Consider the following 26829-nt stretch of genomic DNA (forward strand, 5'->3'; position numbering starts at 1 on the left):
GGTGTTGACACCATTGTGATTTCTGTCCAGCATTCTGAATGTCAAAATGAAGAAATTCAATGATCATGAGTAAATGGCGGGAGTAACTATGACTTTTTTAAGGTAGCCAAATGCCTTGTCATCTAATTAATGATGTGCACGAATGGATAAATTAGATTCCCACTGTCCCTACCTACTGTCCAGTAAAGCCACAGCCAAGAATAAAAATTATGTGTAAAACTTTATTTTTAATATTACTAGATTGAAGATACTGAAGATAGAGCCTGGCTGGCTCAGTTGGAAGAGCATGCAACTCTTGATCTTGGGGTTGTAAGTTGTAAGTTCAAACCGTAAGGCATTAACCATGTAGGGTGTAGACATTACTTAAAAAAATAAAATCTTTGGGCGCCTGGGTGGCTCAGATGGTTAAGCGTCTGCCTTTGGCTCAGGTCGTGATCCCAGGGTCCTGGGATCAAGTCCTGCATCGGGCTCCCTGCTCCTTGGGAGCCTGCTTCTCCCTCTGCCTCTCTCTCTCTCTCTCTGTCTCTGTCTCTCATGAATAAATAAATAAAATCTTTTAAAAAAATAAAATCTTTAAAAATATATATTACTAGATTGACTACAGAAATGACTAACAAAACTAACGACAACTCAGTGGCATAAGGAGAAGGAAAATGTGGCAAAGAAAAATAGGAGAGGAAATGAAAGAATGGAGAGGACAGTAGAAAGGGAAAGGTTTTGGGAAGTAAGAAGTAAAGTCCATGACTGCTCACCTCCCGCCCCCCAACTCAGTGTTTACTCTCCTTGACAACATTGGACTTTGTGGCTGGAAACTTCTGCTCAAAAGGCTTTTCACATTGATCTCCCTCCATTCAGAAAGTTCTCATCCCAGATAGTTATTTCCATAGCTAAAATCCTACTGCCAAAATCATTCGTAAGAAAGGTATTAATCTTAGTTTCCACGGCTTCTTCAACATAATCATTATCTCATTGAGGAGTAAATGAAATATTTGTTATGTTGGCACATTGGCTGGCAGTGAATAAGTTTCAATAACTAGGCCATTATGAATTTGATGGTGTCGACTCTTATTTAATAGATGAGAAATCAGAGGTTTAAAGTGGTTATGTTATATAGGTAGAAATCGAAGAGCTGTGCTTAACCTGACCTCCTGACCCAAATCCCATCCTTCGTGCTACTAGGCTATATTTACCACCGAGATAGGTAGCTCCTTGATCTTTTCAAAGGCTTAAAACAAGCACTGATGTGCTGAAGCTAATTGTTTCTAGTATTTTTCATGAAAATGATCATCTCAGTTCAGGTATATGACCTGGTTTTTGTTTTATTTTGTTTTGTTTTCCATTTCAGAGGACATTAAATGTGCAGTACTATAAAATGATGTCTATGTTATTTAAGTCCTTGGGAGAAATAGGTTGCAAAAGAATTGGGAAAGTATTCTTAAATTAAGTTTAAAAATATTCTTACACAGTGCCATTAGCCTTGCAGGGCCCGTCAAACTCCAGTTCACTCTTGCCTGGTGTCAGATCTGTTGGAAAGCTTTGACAAACAGTTGGTATGTCAGAGACAGCTAAAAGCCTCAGAGAGGTGCATAGCACACGTAAATCTATCATCTAAATAAACTCCACTAGTGGCAGGTGTCTCAGAACTCTAACTCACAGTGATGTGGGCACATGGGTTTTGTTAACCAGAAACAGCATTTTAACATTGACAGCTTTTAAAAAGACAGTTCTACAGACAGGGATTTGCTATCTGAAAAACTGCAAACTAATCTTGCCCTCAAATGAAAAGATTGTACTGGAGCTCACTTTATAGAGAAGAGAGGGATGTCATTATTGGGTTTATTTCCTAACATCTGAATCTTTTACATATGTAAGCAATTTTTATATAAGCTGTTCTTGGAATTCAACCAGAATGAAAACTTTGGTTATAGAAAGTTATGTACAATTAAGATTTGACCACTTTGTTTTTATGCTTGTGAAGCCTAAAATACATTACTTCCTTTATGTTGAAAAAAAATGCAGATACTTTTAAAGCACTAAATTGACTACAAACATTTCATCTATCCACCCTCTGCAATTTTTATTATTTGTGAGTAACCCTAAAAGGCCAGATCCTTGTAGTTAGTAGTTTTGCTGGGTCTTTTGTGGCTACTGTAAAGGCATCAACCAGTGACCCCAGCTTTGACATGTGGACATAACCTTGTTGCTTCTGTCCATCAGAATACATGTTTTACATGGAAAAGTATGTGTTCTATGGGCTTTCATGAATTTGGGGGTTTATGGAGGTCTTGGGACATCTGACAGTATCTTCTACTGTATATAGTGAATAGATGATTTCCACCCTTGAAAATGAAGGTCTTCTTTCTTTGCATTTGTGAGGCAATGAACAGAATACCCTCTTTTCAAGCAAAAGAAGGGATATGAAATACTTTCTCCCCAAATGGACCTCAGAAGAAAGCACCCCAGTTGTGATGGTGACATGATGGGCAGTGAGGAGATTATCAGTGAAACAATTCTGCATTTGGGGTTTTGCCAGGGCCCCCCAAAACAGATCCCAAAGCTTACTACCTCTTTGCATGTAATAAGTTAGTTGTAATTCTTTCTGTTTATGCTGAGTTTTAAATGCCTTTTTTTTTTTTTTGAATTAACAAACCCGTATCATCAGTTTGATATTACTCATCAGGAATGACAAGCTAGCTGGTGGAGAAAAGAGAGACCCCTTCTCTTGGACACTTTATTTATTTATTTATTTATTTATTTATTTATTTATTTATTTATTTATTTTTTAAAGATTTTATTTATTCATTTGAGAGAGAGACACACAGCGAGAGAGGGAACACAAGCAGGGGGAGTGGGAGAGGGAGAAGCAGGCTCCCCGCAGAGCAGGGAGCCCGATGCGGGACTTGATCCCAGGACCCTGGGATCATGACCTGAGCCAAAGGCGATGCCTAATGACTGAGCCACCCAGGCGTCCCGACTTTAGTTATTTTTAAAGATTTTTATTTAGGGGTTAAATTAGATCTTGGGTGCTATGAGTTGTCTGGTTAGCATTCTTAAAACAAGTCAATCCTCACTTGTTCCCCCTCTCGTGGAAAGAAACGGTAGCAGCATAGCTTGCGGGGGAAAAAACTGATAGCGCATGTGTACCCTGCACTTGGTACTTTGCCCAGTGCCATCACACACATCACCCTTGTGGTCCTTGACATTTCTGTATCCATTCATTATTTCTGTTCTTCCTTTACCAGCCAGGCCCTGTTGTAGGCATCCTACTGTAATGAAATAACAGTAAAAACAACAATAAATTCCACACACACCCCCGCCAGAGTTCTTGCTTTCAGACCTTATGCTAGGTTTTATTCCAACCCATTTTTACTAGAAACAGATGATTTTAAGGAAATTGAGATATATGACAATTCTTTTATGATATACATGTAAGAAGTGGTTGAACTGGGATTAAATTCATCTGTATTGTTCTAAAGCTTTTGCTAAGTGCACTAATATTCACTAATGTGTAGCATATTCAAAAGCATGTGGGCTTTTGAAATTTATGATACATTGAATTTTTTAGGGTAGATTAGGAGTCTAGACACTGGAAAACAAAAATAATACTGAAGCTCACTGTGAAAATGGCAGTTCAGTAGGAAGTGGAAAGTTGCATTGGCATGTGCCCCATCTTGTTTAAGATGCTATTTCTCATCCTAGATGGGTATAGCCAGCATAATCTCTAGGATGGGGACACAACGGCCTGAGCTCCTGCTTGAGTCAATCCATGGATTTTTTTTCTAAGATAATATGTCACCTGTCATTTCTCCCTGGAATCCTAGGACTTTGTGCTCAGTTATTTAAGTTTTGTTTGTTGACTGACTGTGTAGATAAAGCTACTTCTTTTGACTTGTGTACTTTCCTATCCCAGAATCTCTCTTTCCTTTGGTAATTGAGTCCAACATATATGCTATTACAGCCCCCAAAATAATGATTGGAATCAAAATCTTTCCAAGGTACATGGAGTTAATGATTTTGGTACATCCTGGGGTCACGCATTTTAATAGGAATCTCAGAAGTAGAGCTGTTAATACTGCAGTGTATCACATGCCCAGAGGCTTGTTTCCTGGGAAATGCACTTTGTATCTTAGCCTGAATCCTGCCTTCCTGTAGCACATCAAAGCAACTGAACATATTTTGAGTTTTGGTGAAACCATCACTCATTCATCAAAGTTCTGCCTGGGAGATATATGTTTTTGTTTTGTTTATTTGAGTATAGTTGACACACAATATTATATTAGTTTCGGATGTACAATATACTGACTCAACATCTCTATACATTCTGCTGTGCTCACCACAAGTGTAGCTACCATCTGTAGCCACACAATTTTATTATAACATCATTGACTATATTCCCTATGCTGTGCCTTTTATTCCTGTCACTTATTCATTCCATAACTGGTAGCCTGTATCTCCCACTCCTGTTCACCCATTTTGCCCCCACTTGAGTAAAACATCAGTTTGTTCTCTGTATATATAGGTCTGATTCTGCTTTTTGTTTGTTTATTCATTTCTTTTGTTTTTTAGATTCCACATGTGCATGAAATCATACAGTGTTTGTCTTTCTCTGACTGATTTATTTCACTTAGCATAATACTGTCTAAGTCTATCCATGTTATTGCAAATGGCAAATCTCATTCTTTTTTATGGCTGAGTAATATTCCATTGCATGTATGTACCACATCTTCTTTATCCATTCATCTACTGGTGGACACAGGTAAATAATGCTACAGTAAACATATGGGTGCATATATCTTTTCAAATTAGTGTTTTCATTTTCTTTGGGTAAATACCTACTAGTGGAATTTTGGACCATGTGGTATTTCTGTTTGGTTTTTTGAGGAGATTCCATACTGTTTTCCACAGTGGCTTTGCCAATTTACATTATCACCAACAGTGCACGAGAGTTCCTTTTTCTCCACACCCTTGTCAACACTTGTTATTTCTTGTCTTTTTGATTTTAGCCATTCTGACAGAGTGAATTGATTTCTCATTGTGGTTTTGATTTGCATTTCCCTGGTGATTAGTGATGTTGAGCATCTTCTCATGTGTTTGTTGGCCATCTGTATGTCTTTTTTGGAAAAATGTCTATTCAGGTCCTCTGCTAATTTTTTAATTGGATTGTTTGGTTTTTTTGGTGTTGAGTTGTATACGTTCTTTACATATTTTGGATATTAACCCCTTATCAGATATATCATCTGCAAAAATCTTCTCCCATTCTGTAGGTTGCCTCTTAGTTTTGTTGATGGTTTCCTTTGATGTGCAAAATGTTTTTATTTTGATGTAGTCCCAATAATTTAGTTTTGCTTTTGTTTCTCTTGCCTGAGGAAACATATCTAGAAAAAAGTTGCTATGGCCATTGTCAAAGAGGTTACTACCTGTGTTCTCTTTTAGGACTTTTATGGTTTCAGGTCTCATATTTAGATCCTTCTTCAATTTTGAGTTTATTTTTGTGTATAAACTGCATTTTGATGAGAAAAAAAGTTTAAAAGACATTAGATGTGCAGAATGTTCCTATTTGTTTTTTTTTTTTTCTTAAGTGAACAGTGAAAAGACTAAATGCCATATTGTGGTTGCCTCTGGGTGGCAGGATATATTGGGTGATTTTTTTTTAAAAGATTTTATTTTTTTGTACATGTGCATGCAAGAAAGAGAGAGAGAGATAACAGGAGTGGGGCAGAGGGAGGGGCAGAGGGAGAGGGAGAAGCAGACTCCCCTCTGAGTGGTGAGCCTGATGCGGGGCTCAGTCCCAGGACCCTGGGATCATGACCTAAGCCAAAGGCAGACACTTAACCAGCTGAGCCACCCAGGTGCCCTGTATGTTGGGTGATTTTTTAAAAAATAATTTTAGATATACTTTCATGTAATTTGCAGTTTTTCTATAAGAAACTTTGTATTACTTGTAAAATCAGAGGGAAAATGTGAAGTATAAAATTGGAGAAAATGTTATTTAAATACTTTGGCCTTTTATATGATTTTTTGTCTAATGACCTCAGTAGGAGGGATATGGGACAAACTGTAGTTGAGAGAGTGTCTACTGGTTTCTTCCCTTTGTTTTCAACACACTCTGAGTCTTTTTTTTTTTTTTCCTTTCAATTCTGGACACATTTTTTTCTTAGTAATGTGCACAATTCCATCTTCTTATTAATCATTCCTTTCAACATGGAAGATTCCCTTTTGATGTCTTTGGTAGTAATTTTCAGGGAATCCTTGTTTTATTTGCTAGCTAAGACCAAGATCAATATTTTTTATGATTTTCATTATCATCTGTCATTTAAAAAGTATGTAGCTTAATTAAATTGAATATAAATTACCTTCAGCATTTTCTGGAGGTTCCATATCCCAAAAAATAACTTGAATTCAAAATGAAGTGAAATTTCTGTCTTTACTTACTGTGTTCTTAATATCTAGAAATTAGCCTATTCTTGTTTGTCAAACATAATTTACATGTGTGTTAGGAGTCCCCAAACTACCCTCTAAGTTGCATGATTCCCTGGGACTTGCTGTCGCAAGACCCAGCACATAGTTGTGCTCACAGCTGTGAGTCCAGTGAAAAGACACAAAGCAAAGTCAGCCAAGCGGAAAGGTACTGGGGAGAAGGTCTGGAGGAACCAGGGCAAGCTTCCAGAGTCCTCTCCGCCATTCCTTATGGCCCTGGAACCACTTGTGATAATACCTGTGAAACGCTGCCAGCCAGAGAAACTTGTTAGAGAATCGGTGCCCACAGTTTTTACTGGGGACTGATCACATACATAGACACCCTCTGCCTAGCATGTGCCCAAACTTCAGACTCCCAGGAGGGAAGCAGGCATTAACCATACTGTTTGAACAAACAGTACAAGCACAGTGAGTCATTCTTATGAGGGAATGGGCAGAAGTCGCCTGAAATTCAAGTTGTCAGGCAACTGCCAGGGGCCAACCTTCTAAGCAGGATTTTCAATGAATAGCAGTGCCAGGCCTGCCAAAAATAAAACCATTTTGGCAGATTGGTTTGGTAATGAGGATTGCCTTTGTCTATTGGGTTATATATGTATATACATATATATCAGATACTTAACATAAATTGGGTTTAATCTGCAGTGTCAAAAGTTTGACAACATGTGATAAAAAGCTGGAAATACCCACTTACACCAAAAGCAAAATTGAATTTGCTAGAGTAAAGAATCACCCCACTATGTGCATTAACCTCTATGAGAGTGACTTTGGACATCTTCCCCTTAGCTCATTGGTACTTGGCACTTTAGAATTCTGTGATCCTGGGGGTGCCTGGGTGGTTGAGTCAGTTAAGCATCTGCCTTCGACTCAGGTCATGATCCCAGGCCTGCTTGCGCTCTCGCTCTCTCGCTCCTTCCTCTTTTTCTCTCTCTGTCAAATAAATAAATAAATAAATATCAATCTTTAAAAAAAAAAAAAGAATTCTGTGATCCTGTATATTTTCTAATACTTTATACATTAAGGACTGAAACTGGAGTCCACGTGCCATAGGGTTATATGAAGACTGTCTTAGAGGTCCAATGCAGTGATAGTTCTGAGAGAATTAAGTACTTGTATGCACTCTCTCCGTATATTGATCTGTATAAGAATGAATGTTGGAAGGAGCTACTGATTCTCTTTTCCCCCTACTGTTTTTGCTTTATAGAATAATTGCATTACTTTCAAGGAGATAAACAAAGGGACATATCCTGAGTACAAGTCTTAAGAGAGCAAAACAAAGATTAGGTAATAAATACTGAAGTGAACAGCACATTATTTCACCCAGGCCTTAATTTATTGAGAAAGTTGTGACTGTATCTACTAGCTGCCCATTAAAACCCACGGTCTTCTCTTCCTTGGTCCACACCGAGTCCACATTATCCAGCCTCCCTTGCAGGTAGGAGCTCAGCCAAAGATATGGGAGCAAAAGTGATGGATATCAGTCCCAGGTTTGGCTTCTAAATACCCCCACATGTTCTCCTCCTTACTGTTTTCTGGAATGGAGTTGGCCCAGACTAAGACCCCAGAACCCAAATGTTGAGATGGCAGCACTTTTGTCTCTGAATGACAGTGGAGGAATGCTGCCCCACTAAATTATTTGCCAGCCCAATGCTGTTATGTGAGCCAGAAATGATTTTCTATTAGGTTTAAGCTATTATATAGTTGAGGCCTATATTTTACCCTATATACTCTTGATTATCTCTTAGAATTCAGAAATGAGATGCTTGAGAAGGGAATACATATTAATATATTTATTTTATTTTAAAAATGAATTCAGATTCTTCTGAGAGAAAATAAAACCATTTTGGCAGATTGGTTTGGTAATGAGGATTGCCTTTGTCTATTGGGTTATATATGTATATACATGTATATCAGATACTTAACATAAATTGGGTTTAATCTGCAGTGTCAAAAGTTTGACAAAAATATATTTAAAGCACATATGTAATTATAACTTAGAATTCTATGCTGGAAAATAATATCCTTTAATTTTTTTTTAATCCTCAAATAAAAAAATAAAATGTATAAGGCTTAACTTTAACATATGCAAGGAGAGGTGTAGCTTTCCAAAAGTTTTTTGGGGAATTGTAAGCAAAATATTTGAAGACTACTGCTGTATAAAGAGGACTGTTAACAAGTAGCTTAAATGAGTCTTTGTTGACTTGATTAATAAATAGGCAGTTAGTTATTCACTTGTGTAAATGAGCTAAATGTCCAGGGCAAACCTAAAGCAAACAACAGACACTAATGCTATAGCTTGAACATCTTCTGCTGTTATAAGTCTTCCAAATTACCCTCTTAAAATATTTGTAGATCTCATCAGGCAGGTGAATGGAAAGGTTGAGTAAGTGATCTTCCTGTACGAAAAGGGTATGCGTAGTGGGATTACTTCACTTAGTGCTGCCAGTAAACCTGAAATTTTATTGTTCCTTCTCCTTTCCTGAATCTCTTTTATGTGCTGAAGAGGCACATAGATACGGGATGGGCCTCGGGACCTGGGCCACATGTTTGTACCGAAGAAATTGAAGAATAACTCGGTGACTAAAGTGCTAAGGGAAGGACTTAGTCTAACACAATGCAATTTCCTAAATTTATGGTTTGGCAAACCTGATGCCTATAGGGTTTTAAATAACTTAAGGGAAACATTCCTACTTGTGCCCCATACAACACACCAAACTCATGCAAGCAAGGAACAACAGAGGGAAACCTGAGCATGTGTCCTCCCTGCAGATATGTAAAAGATAGAGGAAATCATCAGCTCTCACAGGTGATACTGCCCCAGTGACTGAAAGTATCTCCAGGAGTATGTCCCTGGCATTCATCCACTTTGAAGATGTTGGCAACCATAAATGCCAGAATCACATGTGACATTTCTGTTGAAAAACACTGAACACACCCCATGGGCCCAGAGCCTGCATGGGTAGTGGGGAAATCTGGGAAGTAGAATAACTGCTTTGCGTGAGGAAATATGAAGACAGACCTCTTCATATTGATGGAAGAAATCCTTTAAGTTTCTGGTATCTGCAAAACAAGTGTCTAAAGCTCTGGAGATGAGTTCAAAGGGGCAATCAGTAGAAGGTAGAGCAGGTGCTAATAAGGAATGCCTTGTGTTACTTCAGAAACTCAAGGGACAAGATGAATATTCCAAATTTCTTGCACTCCTTTAGAGATTGGATAAGGGTAGGAACTAAAGAGCTAATTACTGGCTAAAGGGACTCTTTAGGAAGGTATTTAGGTAGATGATGTTTAGACATGAGGTGCCTTTCACTTGGCTTGACCCTTCTCCCTGTGAATGGCATCATGGTGGCTCTGAGAATGGAGTCATCAAAGAAATACTCCAGAGACTTCCTTCTCTGGAAATTCTGTCCTTCCTCCAGGGCAGAGACTATAACCTGTTCATCTTTGCATCGATGGAGACTTAGATGGGGCCTGAGTCCATACCCAGAAAAGGTTTAAATGATGAATGAATGGGTCAGTTAGATTTCCCTCCAGCCTCACCCACTGGAACAGCACAGAGGGACTCAGACCAATACTTCATTAGGAATAGTGTGTGCTCACCTGTGTTTCACTTCAGGATCCCTAGCAGGTAAGATTCAGGAGGGGTTAGGAGGAGACCCAGTCAGGCATTGTCACTGATACTGTGATCAAGGTAAGACACCAGGGGCAAGGGCATCCCATTTAGAGTGACTCTATAAACGCTCACTAGATCTTTCAGAGCCTTGCAGTTTGGGTCCTCTCTGAGGTTGATGATAGAAAGGATAGTGCTTCTCTTGTATCCATTTGCAGAGGCAGAGCTTTGACTGCTTCCTGCCTGTGAGCCCAAGCATGCCTCCAGAGGACTGCAGGCAGTCCTTTTCCTGTGAGAGTCTGCTTTGGTCCTGGAACCAGCATTGTCTGCTGACTTGACACTTCATCTCGACACTACTGGGTTGTCACACTCCACTCTGGATCCAACACTGCTTCAGAGCCACTTCCTTGAGGGCAGGATGATCTATAGGGAATAAAAAATGAAACAGGCAATTCTGTCAAGCATTTGCAGTAGCAAAACAGAGAGCTGACAATAGGGGCTTATGTCTGTTGTTCAACAGAATGATCAAGGTGCATACAATAAAAGGAAATTGTCAGATTTAGGAGAAGTGATAAAATATAGAACCAAACATTACAGGCATTTTCCTTATTTAATATTTATGTTCCTTGCCATTTTTATGGTTCAGTCTCAAGCAGGGATGAGACCTGCAGTTCCCGATTGTGTATTTTCCTGAAGAAGTGAGCACAGATTATTTATTTATCAAATAAGTGGAGTTCTGTCAGTTCACCAGCCTGGAAGAACTCAACAGTTCAAGAACATTTTCCCCCATTCTGAGTCAGTGTTTTGTGTATGTGTTCGTATGTGTGTATTTATATAACACACACACACATATAAAATATATATATTTAGTATGTGTGGATATATGCCTTTGTGTATGTCAGGGGAAAGGGATTGGTGATATTTACTCTGGCTGTGTCTTAACTTTAGCTCAAGATCATTAGAAAGTTTAGATTAGCATTTCTGTGCAAAGGGTAGAATACCAGGAGGGATCTTCTTGTCCTAGTTCTGCTGCTGGCTGTGAAACTTAAAGCAAGGTACTTAATCTCTAGGTGTCTATTATTATTTGCTACCTGTAAAATGAGATAATCATATCTAACATCCAAAGACATAACGGATCACGAATTATCACGTGCAAAGTGCCTAAGGCAAATGGAAGTTAAGTTACTTGTGAGACAAAGTGGTATTGTTTAAACAGTAAAATTGTTAGATTATATTCCTTCCTTATCATCCCTTCTCTCAAACGAAAGATAGGAGAGGTCTTTCCACTGTACCTCTATGGGAATTTGACTCCAGGTCATTAAGGGGTTTTTTGATTGGGAGATGGTTGAATGAGTAAAAGCATTATGTAGAGACAGGACTAAAAAACCTTAGAGAATTATAGGAAGGATTCAATTGGCAGCCCATGGTATAGCCATGGCAAAAAGTTGCTCGGATCATCACCTTTAGGTCCCTGTAATCAAATGTCTAGGGAAGACAAGGCTCTAAGTGACCCAAGTATTTAGTGCCATAAGCATTTTAGTGAAAATAGGTTTAATGGAGTTAGTTGGTTGCTTCTAATGTACTGGGGAATGTAGGGAAAGAAAATAATGAGCGTGGAGCTTTTAATTTAATGTCAGTGGTAATGACCTGTGTGCTAACTAAACTGAAGCTTTAGGAGCCCCTGCCTGATGCCACCATCTGTGAGAATGGCATGGTTCTGATAGAGGTTACTCCCTCAGCCTTGGTCCCAGATTAAAGAAGGCCCAAAGCAGAGTCACAACCAACATTCAACATGAGCAAGAAACAAACATGTTGTGTTGTTAGCCACTGAGGTTTTGGAGATTGTTGCTACTGGAGCATAAAAGATGATAATATAAAGTCTGTTATTATCTGCTTTTGAAAAATGCTCCCATAGTGTCCTATAGTAGGGCACAATGGACTTGTTCTTTAATAGTTGTTCCAAGCATTGATTATGTCCTAATTCAGATCTCCTTGGCCATTCATGAAGCTGCCACCATAAATATTACCCAGTGCACATTGTGTGTATTTTAAATAGCCATTCCACTTATGAGCTGTGTGATCTTGGTGAAGTTTCTGAAATGCTCTGTGCCTCAGTTTCTTCATCTATAAAGTGGAAATATTTTTGTTGCCTATCTCATGGAGTTTGGAGGATTAAGTGAATAGTTTATATAACATCTTCAAAGCAGTATCTGACATGTAGTAAAATTTTTAATGAGTGCTTACCATGTTCCAGGTCCCAAGCAGTTACTTATAAGGGGTTATACTTAAGGGCTTATAAACATGAATGAAGACATATCGGTCCCAATGTTCTTGGAGCTCATAGGTCTAGGTACAGAGATATGTTAAAAAATGATTAATTATGAAGAGAGTGTTACTGCAAGAGTATGTATCTGGGAGACCAAGCTAATTTGGAGGGTCAGGAACAGATGGACCTGAGGAATGACATTTAAGAGCTGGAAGATGAGTAGGTGTAGCCATGATGAAGGTAGAGATGGAAGGAGTTATGCAGGTAAAGGGGGTGGAATATTCAAGAGCCCTGAAGTGGAAAGCAGCTAGGCACATCAATGATGTGAACTGAAAGAAGCCAGTGAGACCCTGGAGCATGTGGCAGAGGAGAGCACCAGGGCCTTCGAGGGCATCCTGGCCATGGTTGTGTGACACTGGGCAAAGACTTACCTTCTTCAGGCCTCAGTTTCCTCATTTCTAAGGTAAATGATCCTTTCAGTTCCAAAATTAATATTCTAGGATTTTTCTCGCCTTTTCCTTTCCTTGTTTCAAAGAGCCAGTGAGGCTGTGCCAAAAGTTGTTTCTAACAAACTCTAATTGTTTAGAGAGAACTAAGAGGAACAACCAAAGGGAAGAGAAGAATAGATTCTTTCTGGTCTGATGCTTAACCCGACTTTTACGCTGTAAAATACAGAGTCATGATGGCTGACCCTTGAGTAGCTCTGGGTCCCTGAATGACATTTAATCTTGCTTGAGGGTGGCATCATAGTGAAAGCTCCTGCTAGATGCAGAAAGGCGGGAGTTAGGGTTATGGTCCCATGTCCCTCCTCTGCTCATAGGAGTGTGGGTTTTTAAAAACTTTTTTCTCTTGTTGTATTTTTCTTCTCAGACTGCATGGTGAGATAATTTTAGTGTTTCTAGAAAACGGTGCTCCCCACTGAGTTTATACATTAACCCCTCCTGAAGTGAATGGAGCGTACAGCGGAAGACCTTTTTTTTTTTTTTTTTCTTTTTTTTTTTAATTTTTTTATTCTTATGTTAATCCCCTTACATTACAACATTAGTTTTAGATGAAGTGTTCCATGATTCATTGTTTGTGCACAACACCCAGTGCTCCATGCAGAATGTGCCCTCCTAAATACCCACCACCAGGCTAACCCATCCTCCCACCCCCCTCCCCTCTAGAACCCTGTTTGTTTTTCAGAGTCCATCGTCTCTCATGGTTCGTCTACCCCTCCGATTTCCCCCGCTTCATTCTTCCCCTCCTGCTACCTTCTTCTTCTTCTTCTTCTTTTTTTTTTTCTTAACATATATTGCATTATTTGTTTCAGAGGTACAGATCTGAGATTCAACAGTCTTGCACAATTCACAGCGCTTACCAGAGCACATACACTCCCCAGTGTCTATCACCCAGTCACCCCATCCCTCCCACCCCACCCCCCACTCCAACAACACTCAGTTTGTTTCCTGCGATTAAGAATTCCTCATATCAGTGAGAACATATGATACATGGAAGACCTTTTTTTTAATTTTTCTCTATCTTTTATTATTTTTCATTTTAAAAATTTATTCATCTGTAGTACATTTGAATCCCAGAGCAAGCAGGAAAGTTTTAAAAATTAGTAGATATTTCTGTATTTTGAAACTCCACTAGCCCTAATTGTGAATTTCTGAGTTAGGACACACAGGATTTTGGTTGTGTGTCCTCCTATGTACCTTGATTGCTGCAACAGTAGCACCAGGATAGTATTACTCTTTTGAGTAAATATGCCTTCTGTCACAGAGGGGAATAATTATCCACATTTTGTGCTGTGTTTCTCAATAGAATCTTTATGGAAACGTGAGGCTAGGGAAGACCGTGAAGTTGGGAGAGTCCACTCTGGAATAGGCCGCTCTGAGAGAGACGCCCACCGTCCTCTCAGTTCTAGTGCCCCCCACCCCACCTGCCACACTGTCCTTGCAAAGTCAGCACTCTGCTGGGCACCACCCTGTTCAGCCCTGCCTCTTGTCTGAGCTGCTGTCAGAGTGCTCTTCGCCTTGGGTAACTGTAGGTGCCACCAGAAGATCCCTGGGATTATGGACTGCAAGATCACAGGTACCTTCGACCTGGTGCACATACCCCAAGTACCTTCATAAGGATAGGTACAAGGATAATTCATACTTTCCCCTAAAGTTCATCTGCCTAAGAGCAGGCCTGCAGTCTACAGGGTCTCCTGGCCTCCTGCCCTTCAGTCAGTCTCCCACTTGACTCGCCCCCATTTCTAATCTCATGGTGGGATCCCACTCCTGCCCCGAGTTGAAAGACCTCTGGCATGCTAAGCAGAGGAAGGGTGCAAAACACTGGTCTTAGTAAGTAGAGTTGCAAAGGTAATGAATGTAATGACAGGGTAACATGTATTTATTTGCTGCTCAGATGGTTCCTTTTCTTTACTTTGGACAAAACTGAAGGAGTACCCAAAAGATGTCAGCTATTAGATAGTGCCGGATAGTGGCTGGTGTGCATTTGGGCATCTGACTTGGAAAGAGTTCAAAGGAATTGAGGAATATTGCTGCAACAAAACTCCTGCCATGCTATTTGTTGATGTGAATGCTTTTTTAAAAAAAGAAAAATACAATTAAAATGACACTTGAAACTTGTCTCACTCTAGCAGTGTGCGAAATATACTCATATTTACATAAGCTAATTTAAAAGAATCTTCATTTGTTTATCCGGTTAAGAGATACATTTCCAAAAAAATTTACTTTTTAAAATAATTTGCCAATATTATAATATATACATAGCTTTTAGTTACACCTTTTTTGTTTGTTTAAAGATTTTATTTATTTATTCATGAGAGACAGAGAGAGAGACAGAGGCAGAGGGAGAAGCAGGCTCCCCGTGGAGCAGGGAGCCCGATGCGGGACTCGATCCCAGGACCCTGGGATCATGACCTGAGCCGAAGGCAGACGCTTAACCGACTGAGCCACCCAGGCGTCCCAGTTACACCTTTTTTTAAAAGTGAAATTATTATTCAACTCAGAAGGTTTTTTCTTAACTTAGAGACTTGTCAGAGGAAAATTACTGAGACTTCAATTAATATGCATATTTTTGTTATACAAAGGATTATGGTAGGGTGGTCAATAAAGGCTGTTTTGTCCATTCACTTTAGGGGAGGTTCACATCCTATCCATAAATGATCTTTACGTAGTTCATCCTAAATGGCATTTTTGAGCTCCCCTTCAAGAACTTTCAGTTCTTTATTGCAGTTTTTTAGACTTATTAGTCAGGATTAATGTTGGTCCAAGATCTACCTGGGATCAGTCAAATAACATTGATTTGAAAATTATTTGACTTCCAAAATTTGAGTCCATCAGATAATCATACATAGTCAGTGATTTCTAGCCATCCTTCTGGATCTTTTGATCATAAAAAATTTCCTCAGGATATGAGATGTGGCTATTATTAGGCAGTATGAAATAGTCTGAAGGGTTTGACTTAATGGACTAAATTTGCTACACGTTGCTAGGGGTGCATTGTCTTTCTCTGTTCTTTCTCTTATGTGAGAAATTTGTTGCTGTTTCCTGTGTCTCAACAAGATAAATGAACTAATTTAAAATATTTTCCACGCCTCATCTGTCCACTCTACAAGCTGTCAATGGGCTTGGATTGGGAGCTTGCATGCCGCAGTCCTCAGCCGGGAGTATTGTTATTATGAAAAAAGAATGTCGTTTCCATAGCAGCTTGGACCGCCTTTGCATGTGTGCTTTCCGCATTCTTGCAGGATCCGGTAAGAAAGTCGATATTTGGTCGAGCTTTCTAAAGTGCATTTGCTTGACTTAAATGAAGTCATTACATTTCTTTTTTTTTTTTTTTAATTGAAGAGGTGGGAGAAAATTTTCAAGAAACAATGAAGGGAGAAATTTTGATGAGTTAAAAACCAAAACAGAAAGGAAGAAGAAAAATATTAGAGTTATTAAAATTTAGAGTTATAAGAATTAAAATTAGAAAAAGTTACTATTTGTCTTCAAGATAATGTTTCTAATTTTACATATTTTATGGGTTGGAAAATGTAAAAAATATGGAATTTTCACAGGTTTATTATTTTTTACAATCACTCATGTTTGTCATATATTCCTTCATAGCACATTTAAAGGAAAAATTTTATACAGAACATCACAGTGGCACACAACTGTAAGGCATTTTCATCCTCTTTTGCATGGGGATCAAGTTCTTCACAATATTTTCTTATTGGTATTTATAGAGGAGACAGAGCAAAGAAGTGATAAGTTGGAGACAATTTTTACTGTTTCTGAGATAGTACAGACGGTTCCTTTTGGATTTTCTGAACTTTTTTTCTACTTAATAATACATTTTAATGAGTCTTTGGGGGAAGTCATAACTTTACTACACTGCTTATCGCAGCCGCCTGCTCACATGACAATACTCTTGTGAGGTATAATATTAAAATCATCTCTGGCTAAAAGTGGATTTTGGCTTTTAGCCTAACACTGAGCAAATAACCTTTCCAGTCCAAGTTAAATGTTCCCATAAGCTCCTTAAAACCAAATTTTCCTTGTTAAAAAAAAGTTACTGAATATAATTCCCAAAGGGTAGGGTATGGAAGCTATTTAGATTAGATTTTTAAAAAATCCTTCCTGTATTTTGCTGGCTTGGCTTTTCTTTTTTAAGTGTTTGATAGGTACTTTGCTAGATTTGACATGAGAGGTCAGAATTCTTCCAAGGAAGGTTGATGGTCCATCAGATGGGTTCAGTTCTGTGGTTTGAACTGTGGCTTAAAGCAGAATGCCAATGCCTGCCACCCAGTGCTGGTGCCTTCCCTGAGACTCTTGGCAGAATCTATCTCAAGCCCCATCTTTGTACTTGACTGTGACCCTGTTGCTGTCCAGAACTCTGAACCCCCAGCTCCTTCATAACACAAGGCCAGGCTTTCTTGTGGATTCCCAGTAGGTCAGCCTTAAGATAGATGAAAATTTGATAGATGCACTTCTAACCTCTTCTTAGCTTTCTGTGGGAACTTTGACAAGTACATTCTTTCTCCTAAATATTTTAACACACAGCCTTTAAAATGACATTTACCTCTTCTAGGACCATTTTTGACAGTGGCATGTAGTAGTCTTATTTTTATTTTATTTGAAAACATCATTTGCGGTTTTATTGAAAAAAATAAAATATTTATCTCCACAGCTTGCTATCAGCAGGGAGGATAAGCATTCTTGGATGGATGGAAGGTTTATTGGTGGAAAGAGTCAAGAAGCTATTTTGTGATAAAGGATTTCTTTGCATTTTTTCCTCTAGTCAAGAAAATTACTTGTGGGTTCTTGCTTAAAAAAAAAAAAAATCCCTCTGGTGCTGCTTTTAATTTGATCAGGTTTAAAATGTTTTCAGAAGGGTTAAGCTTCCTTTGCATTAGTCTGGTATGATCAAATAAAGGAATGGCTTTGGAATGGGCTAGATTTTTTTTACAATGCCGTTCGGCCTTTCTAAAGAAGGTGCAGTATAGTGGACCAGTCAAAATAGGACCATTTTTACTTGTCTTTGAGGTATGTCATGTATCCCTTTTCCGCGGACAGATTTGACTCATGTTGTAAGAATTTATGTTTCCTGTGATATATATCCAATGTACCCAACTGTCACTTTAAAAAAATAGGTATATACCACAACCCACTGTCATGATTTCTCATGTGGGGCTGCTGATAACTACACTTTACCTGCAAAGGGGAAGAATTAATTGTATATCCTGTTCTTGTTCATGAGGTAAAAGTTTACAAGATAAAATATAATCCTGGTAGGGCATAGAAGCATTTTATGAGCAGGTGGACCAAGTTGTGAAAAGACTATCATAAAGCCTAAAACTTGGGGGAACCCCAAAACTTCCACTGCTTGGGGGCTCTGTGTTTAGTCTGATCCTCTGCTGAGTTCATGAATATTTCAAGTGGACCTGAACAGGTGACTCTTTCTTCCCTGGGAAAAATATGGTTTTTAATAGAACCTTTCAGTCTGTCACTTTCCTGGGAATGGCTTTAACCTAATATAAACCTGAATCCCCCTGAGAGAAATAGGAAAACCCTGTGTGACACTTTGCCAAACTTCACACAAGTCTAATAATAGAATAGAATAATTTTTCTACCCTACTAATATAGATGTTTTGTTTTGTTTAACTGAAAAACGTAAAGTCATTTAAAGAAAGAGTTTTTCCCTTCTAGAAGAAAGGAGGAATACATGCTCCCTATATTTAAACAAGGGTCTATGAGCCCAGATATCTAGCTGCCTATATTTTGATGAATGATAGATACATACATAAATAGATACATGATTTTAGTAACCCGGCTTTAAAAAATAGTTTACTAAACACGGCTATAGCAGAAAAAAATGAAAATACTTTAAAGTCCTGGATACAAACCCTGAATCTGGTAAGGAGTGCCTCTCCCCTCCTCCCAGTTCATAAAAATAAATCTGAAAAACATACACTGGTGATAAAGAGTTAAGATGTGGTCATCACACCTGCCATTGAAATGGGAAGCTAGGACTGAAGAATGAACATATCAGCTCACAGCTGGGAAGATGTTGGCAGAAAAAAATAATCACATCGCACTGAGTGAGGCCAGGCCCAACAAGGGGCCTTACTACAGATTAGTTTGAGAAGAGTTGTTGATGGTTGTCCTGCCGTAGGGCTCCAGCCACAGGCTCAGCAAATGCTGCTATATTCTTTGTGAAGATTTGTTTAAAAATCACAGTCTTTTTGTCCCTTGATGGTACACTCCCCTGATAAACAGTGTGATTTGATTTTCTGCCCCATTTGTGTCATATACCCAAGCGCTTGTGCCTTTTGCTTTGGCAACCTGAAAGGAACTAATGTATTATCACATTCTGTTTCTCCCCCACCCCATCTTTTAAAGAAAATAGTAACAGTGGCCATGTTTGTAACCTTTTATGTTTAGAGAGCACTTGTACCCATTATCCCATTAATCCCCACAGTGATCCTGCTAAGTGTAGCTGTAGAAACTGTGGCTTAGAGGCACAGGGGAGCTCACTCAGGAACACTCCTTAATGGGAAAGCTGGAACTCGAACTCTAGCCCCCACCAGTGCCTCTACTCTGGCAGGTAGGGGTTAAGAGGTTCGAAATTGCTCAAATACCAGCAAGCATTATGAGCCCCAAAGCTTACTTTATTGCAAAAAAATGGAGGCCTTGCACTCTTCTGTTTCCTTATTTTGCATTAATCTGATCAGGGCCCGTGAAAAGGATTCCAAAGAAAAATGTTTTTCCTTTGTAACTTACCATTGAAAAGTACCACTTTGGCCTCAGAATTGTAGCACTGAAACATATACGTACAGTGAGACAAAAGTGGTTTATATTTTACTACCTTGAAGCTTGATGAACTCCTGTTGCACGGAGCAGCAAAGGGGCTCTCTCTTTCTATATAGGTGTACACACGAGAGAAATGGAAGTGTGTGCATTCCAGGGTGAATTGGATTATCTTCATCTTTTAAAAAAGTAATGTGAGTGATAGAAGACCATGCTTTAGTTCTATGATTGCCAATGAACCATAATATAAGCAGTGAATGTCTTTTAGAGTATGAATACGTTCTTTCACGCATTTGCATGGCTAATTCATTGTTCTGTTTAAAAGGATCTCACAGAAATGGAATTTTTAAATATTGAGAAATCCATTAAGAAATGGAGAGAGAATGAAACACTCATTATAAGAGCCATGCCAAGGATAACTAAGATGTGGCCTAGCATCTGAAAAATTTTTACTTTTTTTTTTTTTTTTAAAGATTTTATTTATTTGACAAAGAGAGACACAGCAAGAGAGGGAACACAAGCAGGGGGAGTGGGGGAAGGAGAAGCAGGCTTCCCGCGGAGCAGGGAGCCCGATGTGGGGCTCGATCCCAGGACCCTGGGATCATGACCTGAGCTGAAGGCAGCCGTTCAACCGACTGAGCCACTCAGGTGTCCCTGAAAAATATTTACTTTTAATCAAAATGAACTTTTACAGAAGTTAATGTTCTCAGACTCTGGCTGAAGAGTTCATTGTTGGGCTGGTCTAACATCTGTTTGAAGTTGGTCAGCTAATTTTTCACAAAAGGAAAATATTGTATATAATGTAGAGAAGGTATTGTCATTTTCATGAAGAAATTCTGCATTTTTGGAATTGACTTACTCCTCTGTTGCAGCTACACCTTTTTTTAATGACCTGTTCATGGCTAGTTGCAAAGACAGGGAAACTGAGGATAGTACAAGGTGTCTTTGGTTCATTGTGGGAGCAAGTCAGCTAGTTCCGATTCTGAAATGATAGGAGAGGAAAAAATAGCTCGAAAGGTATTATGGTTCATATCCTATCCTTTTTGTGTTATTATTGTAAAAACAATAAAACAACAATCTTAAAAAAAAGAAAAACCCAGGATTCCACTAACTTAAATATGATATTCTTCATTTTTGCTTATTCATTGAAATTCTGCTCATTTGTATGCATGGTTGTAATCACTGTGTTCCTAGTGATTGTAGACATTTTTAATTGTTCTGTGTCAGGAGTTCTTAACTCTTTTGTTCCATGGACTCCTTTGGCAGTTTTTGGTAGAGCTTATAGATCTCTTTTCAGAAAAATGTTTTTAAGTATTTAAAATAAAATACCCCAGATTATATAGGAGACAATGTTGAAGTACACTTACTAAAATAGCTTTAAAATTAACTCATGATATGGTAACATGTGCTTTACTACCAATGTATTACATAACAAGATGTGACAAAGTCATAGTTAATTTCTGAGCGTAAATATTTTGGAATTGTGGAGTGGAGGGCAGGAGAGTTGAGGAATGTCATGCCTGATGGTCCCTGTTGTCTGGGTGAAGGAAGAGGCTCAGTTGTCTTTAGAATGTGAGGAGTTGGGCTGGGGTTGGAGAGAGGTAAGGTTTTGGAACAGATGAGGCAGCATTGCTTAGTTCTTATTATGTCTCAGGTACTGTGCAAAACTTTTTATATATGTTATTTCCTTTAACCCTGAGAACACTTTCAAGAGGAATAGTTGCTGTTGTTGTCGTTACTTGACCAATGTAGCAACTAAGTTTGGAGAAATTACCCACAAATAGATCATTCACTGTCCCTCAAAGGAAGTCTACCTAAATAATCCAGAAGCCATATCCCTGATTGGTAACGCCAATGCAAGGCCACATTGGGGGCAGCGTTAGGATTCAGTCCCAACCCTTGATGAGAGCCTGTTTTGCTGCCTTTTGTCCACTTCCCAAATTGGGAAAGATAGAAAGAATTTCTAAGTGACCCTAAGGGCCACTGGAGATTGGAAATCCTAAATTTGTCTATTCTAGAAGACAATCCTCAGACTCACTGTTAGGTGATTTTTCTCCTGAAGCAACTATCGTAGAAACCTGAACAGAGCAAAGCAGTGGGTTAGGGGGCTGCAGAAGACAGGATGGGCTCTGGACTGGACAGTCTGTGTTCACACCTTAAATCAGCTCTTTTCAGGACCACAGTTGTCTCTGCTGGAGAGGTTCTTCCTCTGAAAGGTCACCTGAGACACCTCAGCCGAGGTTCTTCCTCTGAAAGGTCACCTGAGACACGTCTGCCGTGCATTCATTGACTTCATAGCTTTTCATCACTGCTTCCTCAGGTTGTTTGGAGACATGTTGCCAGGGTATTTTAACTTAACATAAATTTTCTCACTGTGGTCTGAGACCGGTGTAATTGAAAGACAAGAGGCAAAGAGGTTGGAACAGGCCACAGATAGAACACTTCATGGGTGACAGTCTCTAATAAGGGTCAGATGTATGCGGGAGCCTTGGGACAGCTTCTGGTACTTGGAAAGGAAGCATGTCCCAGCACAGCACCTTGTGTAGCCTTCAAAGAAAAATGATGAGGCTTCTATATGTGTCTTTTTCCCAACCACTCAAATAAGTACCATTCACCAAGGTAAGTATATGCAGTAGGAGTGTATATAAATGTTCATTTAAACTGTTAAAAACCACATGTGGGAAGTTGGATAAGAAATAGGTACTTAGAACCTGATTTGTGGGACCCAGTTCCCTCATTGCAGATTAGCAAATGGGAGATGATTTTATTGTTCCATCGCAGACCTCACCAATGAATGCAATTTCAATAAATACACAGAAAACAGAGACTTAAAAAACCATACACACCTCTCTAAAAAACATTGAACAAAACAACACTGCAGCCTTTGAGGGGGTTGGATATCTGCATTGTCTCAAAACAAATACTGCTAAGGATAATTAGTCTCTGTCTTTGTTTTATTTTTTGGTCAAATAGCTTTAGGCCTTCAGCCTCGAGGCCAGAAATAAATAGAAAATGTTTTATAGTCGTTGATTTGATAATGCCAGTTCCAAATCATATCTGATATTCATAATAAATAAAGTTTCTTGGGGTGGGGGAGGGCTGTCCTTGGGGCAGTGGAAAGCTTTGTAAGCCAACCTTCCGAAATCATGTGAAATAGGACAATTGTGTTTCTTTTTAAATTCAGTTCTGAGGATTAAATGGTTAAAATACCGTCATTTCGAACATTAATTCAGAGAGATGTAAAAACAATACAGTTTAGAAATCCACCTAAGTTATAAGTAACTTTACAAATCTGGGGTTTTTTTTAATAGGGTAGAGAGCACATATCAGTCACTTCAGCAGGGCCTACTTGTACCAAAAGGGCAGAGGGTCTTTAAAAAAATTGTAAGTAAATAATTCAGTAATTTTGAGTTCAAGTAAATGCTTTATTCAGGGAGACTAAGAATTCCTGTTTGATCTCTTGTAAACAATAATCTCAAATAATGTAATTTCCTCTAGGGAACAAGGTGGTCTTTAATATTAACATAAAAAGAAATAAAAATGCAAATACAGGAGTACTTAGAGAATGTTTAGTTTGTGATTTAGGAGGCTTGCTTTTCCCACCTATCCTCTGAAAGATGTTTGGTGACACTTAATAAGTACTCAGAATAAGATTTGTTCTAAAGCTCTCTGTATGCTGTAATTGTATGCCCCTTTCGCCCTTTAAATTTGAAATAAACTTGAAATGAAGGATGGAACCCAAACAGGCTGTTAGAGAAGTAGAAATGTTAAGTGATTGATTTTTCTCGGCATAGGTAACATTGCCTATTTTGTGATTCAGCAAATGCTGCTATATACTATCAGTGAAGTGCCTCTTTCAACATGAGATTGTGATGTTGCCTTTAATTTATTTGCAAATGCTGCTTTTATGTCTGGGTTTTCTGCACAGCCCAGGTAGTAAGTGCAGAGGGGAAGCTCTGTTTTCTGTTGAGGGAGGGTAGAAAAGGAAGGCAGGAAGCATTCAGAGGCTAGCCTGTTTCCCCCAGGAGACCTTCTCTTCACTTTTTTATGTTCAGGCCCCCTCCACCTTCTGTGACTTCCCCTTGTGTTGTGCCTGTGCTGAGCTAGCATTCAAAACCAGATCTGTCTGACTTCCCAGTCCATGCTTCCAACTAGGATGAAACACACGTAGGCAAGTCAGAGAAGTGTGGTGCTTGGTCAGGGTACTCCCCAGATACTGTGTTTGTACACTGTGCCAGGTACCTTCGATAACAAGATGAGTAGAATTTGTCCAACCCTGGAGGAGCAGAAGATGAACAAGCAAAGAGCCATGCCTGAACAATAAGCGTTCAGGGTTATTCTGATTTTCTGGATCGGCTGGTCTGGAGAGTTGCTTGGTTGCCTGAGGTTTAAACCTAAGTCACTCAGAAAATTGTAATAAAATAGCAGTTCTGTTTTTCCATCTAAAAATTAGTCACCACTACTAAGCCTTCAACAGTCTCTCATCTTGGCAAGTGAAGGTGAGATTCGTGTCAGGTACCATCCAAGACTTCTGAGATTTTCTAGCCTGTCATTTCTTAGTTTTGCTCACACTTCTGCACTCAAATCTGCCTCATGTTTTTCCACCTCTGAACTTTGTTACATCTATTGTAGAATGTCCTTCCTCTTTCCTCGTGCTGCTGCGTGTGCACTGGCTGAGACCTGCTGCTCCTTCCAAGGCGAGTGAGCACAGCATCTGCCTGCTCTTGCTGGCTTCCCTAGTTCTCTGAACCCTACTGGCAGCTCCTCTGACCCATGGGGCAGACCCTATATCCCTGCCCTTGCAGGCTCAGCCAGTGTGCAGCGTGTCCCCAACACTCTCCAAGGCAGTGTCTGACCTGGTGCAAAAGCATTGCACGTTGTCTGTAAACTCCAAGAAATAAATTACAGGAAACTTCTGACTCTTTACTTTATTACAAGTTCCCTAGAGCCAGCCTGATGGAACTGACCCAGTGGTGCCTGGACTCAGTGACTTGTGCCCTCAGTTCAGAGGCGTGCACAGGTCCCTGCCTAAGCTCTGCTGCTACATGACCTGAGCCATCCAAGCAGAATCATACCTGCTTTCTTGTCCCGTATGGGGTGTCCCTTGAGTGGCTGTCATGAAGTTCATCCTCTCTTGCCCTTGCCCCTCTTTGAGACTTCTCAGTAGAAGAATGGTGGAAGGTGCTGGGTTGGAGGAAGGTAACCAGCTGAGGCACACATGTTGGTCTCACCTTGGTTCTCCAGCCCTCTCTCCTAAATCCAGTAGCACTTCATCTTGATTATTGTGATGACCACTGCAAAGCTTTTGTTACAGCTATTCTTATATGCCAGATTAATCTGGTTGGATACACAGATGGTATCTGTTTCATTTTTATATCTCCTGTCACATTTTGCAAAATGCCTTTTATATGAAAGATATTTAATAGATATTGAATGGCTGAAATAATGAATTAACACATAATATATAATAAGGAAACAATCATTCATTTAGTCACTAAATATTTATTGAGCACCTGCTATATGTAGTCAGTGTTCTGGTGCTGGGATTAAAAGGTGCTTCCAGAAGGATTCCTATTTGATGAGCTTCCCTGTGGTGTATCTTCTGATCGAAAATAAAAAGTGTGACTGGGCTGTTGACATAGTACTTTTTAAGAGTCATTTGTTGGGGCGCCTGGGTGGCTCAGTTGGTTAAGCGACTGCCTTCGGCTTAGGTCATGATCCTGGAGTCCCGGGATCGAGTCCCGCATCGGGCTCCCTGCTCGGCAGGGGGTCTGCTTCTCCCTCTGCCCTCTTCCCTCTCGTGCTCTCTGTCTCTCATTCTCTCTCTCTCAAATAAATAAATAAAATCTTAAAAAAAAAAAAGAGTCATTTGTTAATCTGTCAGTCTGTGTCTGAACTGCAGTGGCTTTTCCAGTTCTAGAATTCTTTTGTGCTTCTTATTTAATATAACTCAGGGCCAACAATGACTGCCTAGCCTTGTTTTGAATAAGTGTAGCCTTTGACCTGGTCCCTACCACCTCTGCGCATTTTTCTAGCTCTGTCTCTTGGCCTGGCTGAGCTCATTCCTGCGCCCTTTCCTCTTTATCCTGCTACTTGACTTTTTCTTAGCTTCTCATTTTTTGTGGGGTGAATCTCACCAAACAACAAGCAATGAGCTAAATGACTTCTGATACATATCATAAATAAGAATTTAATTCAACACGCTTGACACCATAGGCCATATATTTTAATGCTCTGAACTTGAAGTGTAGAAATAACTTTCCATAAGGAGGAAACACAGGACTTACGTTATGAGCTGATGCATGAGTATTCAGAATTGAGTTTTACTGTACCATTTCATAGTGTCTGCTATTTGTAATATGCTAGATGGCTGAGATCAGACAATTCTGTGTGGTGTGAGTCTGCATATTAATTGCCGCCTCTCACAAAAGCAGCCCAGTCCTGTAGTGTCCGTCCACGGCGGGTCTCGGTTTCCCATGTTCCCTCTCCCCTCCTTCCCCAACTGCTCTTGAGCTGTCTGGGTAAACTGATTTCTCTTGGTATCATTCTACTCCTCTCTCTGGTCCTTCTGAATCTTGCTCTCACATGACAGCGGTTGCATCCTGCTCTTCCTTCTGGCTAAGGTGTTTACATGTCTGTCTCCTCCCCTGGACTGGGAGCTCTCTGCTGTACAACTCAGACTGCGTCATCTCAGTATTCCTCCAGTGCTGGCCAGTATTAGCACCTAAGTGATTGACTTAATACTGATGAACAGAACATAAATTTTACAGGTAGAATTGAAAGAGATTGGGAAGGTTCTCCTTTAAAACCTGTGTTCAAGGTCTTGGAGTAAAATGCAGGTTTCAGCCTCAACAATAGGGTTATCCATTGAGTCTAACATTATTCCCTCTTTCAATTGGGAACGTTAGTTTGCTGTTTAGTGCTTGGGAAAAGTGTCTTGAGAGAGCAAAAGAAAAAGGGAATTAGCTAATATTATCATTAGCTTGTTACTTGTCTGATAGGGAAACACTAATTAAAAAGCATTGTGCCTGTTTTGGAATTACCTGCCTATTTATGGAAGGAAAAAGAATCATAACATTGTCGAAACAACAGTAAAATCATACTACAAATCATATTAAAAGAAAAAAAGGGGGGATGGGATGTGCTTTGAACTTCCAACTCCTTCACAGCTCACCATTTCTTGATGCCCTTTGCCA

The 26829-nt window shown here is 39.5% G+C and overlaps 1 protein-coding gene across 13 annotated transcripts in view; it reads left to right on the forward strand.

Moving 5' to 3' along the window:
* Positions 1 to 26829, forward strand: part of KDM4C (lysine demethylase 4C) — a 459829-nt gene that overhangs the window by 361564 nt on the left and 71436 nt on the right. Inside the window, exon 18 of one of the 13 annotated variants that reach the window (XR_010407540.1) lies at positions 15958 to 16095. The exons of the other annotated variants lie outside the window; for them this stretch is intronic. The gene's annotated coding sequence lies outside the window, so the exon portion shown is untranslated. The remainder of the gene's footprint in view (positions 1 to 15957; positions 16096 to 26829) is intronic. 13 annotated transcript variants of the gene reach the window in all.

Source organism: Mirounga angustirostris, unplaced genomic scaffold, assembly GCF_029215605.1.
Source record: "Mirounga angustirostris isolate CCGP_5_RB_7025 unplaced genomic scaffold, mMirAng1.0.hap1 SCAF_15, whole genome shotgun sequence".
Taxonomy (NCBI): Eukaryota; Metazoa; Chordata; class Mammalia; order Carnivora; family Phocidae; genus Mirounga; species Mirounga angustirostris.